General features: G+C 31.2%; 1 long non-coding RNA gene across 1 annotated transcript; it reads right to left on the bottom strand.

The window, feature by feature from the left end:
* Nucleotides 1-54: 54 nt before the first annotated feature.
* Nucleotides 55-810, bottom strand: LOC121174662 (uncharacterized). The gene is made up of 3 exons (XR_005890924.1): nucleotides 633-810; nucleotides 317-392; nucleotides 55-240 (listed from the first exon to the last, which is right to left on the bottom strand). It is a non-coding gene; the product is annotated as an uncharacterized lncRNA (long non-coding RNA).
* Nucleotides 811-853: the final 43 nt, after the last annotated feature.

Below are 853 nucleotides of genomic sequence, written 5' to 3'. Positions count from 1 at the left end.
TTAAAAAAATAATAAAGGAAACAATTAATGTGATTAGTAATCCATATTCTCCAGAGAAATATATGAACATTATTTAATATTGAATGTAATATTTTTTAAAATTAAAATTATTTTTATTTCAATTTATTCCGCATACCAAAATTTTAGATGTGACAATCAAGTGTCTCGTACAATCTTGATAAAAAAGAATGTAATCATTTTATGTCAGTCTTCTAGCACCATGACTGTGGAAAATGTCACCTACAAGAATTTCCACTCTGAAATCAATTCAAGTTCTAACTTATAGGCATAGATATGGAGTAGAGAAATAGCATACCCTTTTCTTTGCATGATCAAGTTTATACGGAAGCTCCTTTCTTGTTCCTCGATAAATATTTCCTTATGGGCCACAACTAATAAACACAACTAATTTTTTTTTAAGTTGCATATTGAGAAGAAAAAAACTAAGAAATCAAGCTGCCTTTTATATATATATATATATATATATATATTCCTAACTCTACCCGGTACATCAAAGTGTCCCCTCACTATCTCTATTAATCACCCCCTCACACGATATCCAAAAAAACTCAGAAAGTGAAGATATATAACTGTTCACAGCTAGAGAGAAAGAAACAAAAAGAAAGACTCACTCACACACGGTCACACACCATGAAGCTCGTTTGGTGTCCAGAATCAGCATTGAAAGCATACATCGACACTGTTAAATCAGTAAGGACCCTTTAATTCAAGAGAAGCATCAATCACATAATAATGTATAACTTTCTTTCTTTAGCTGCTTCATTTTCTTTTCTTGTTCTTTATCCCTTTCTGTCCCTCTTGATTTGCATATACGTAATTTGTTTGGCACAGT

This window comes from Glycine max, chromosome 3 (genome assembly GCF_000004515.6).
Source record: "Glycine max cultivar Williams 82 chromosome 3, Glycine_max_v4.0, whole genome shotgun sequence".
NCBI classification, from domain to species: Eukaryota; Viridiplantae; Streptophyta; class Magnoliopsida; order Fabales; family Fabaceae; genus Glycine; species Glycine max.
Note: the sequence above shows the minus strand (reverse complement) of the source record. Positions and strands in the feature narration are given on the sequence as shown.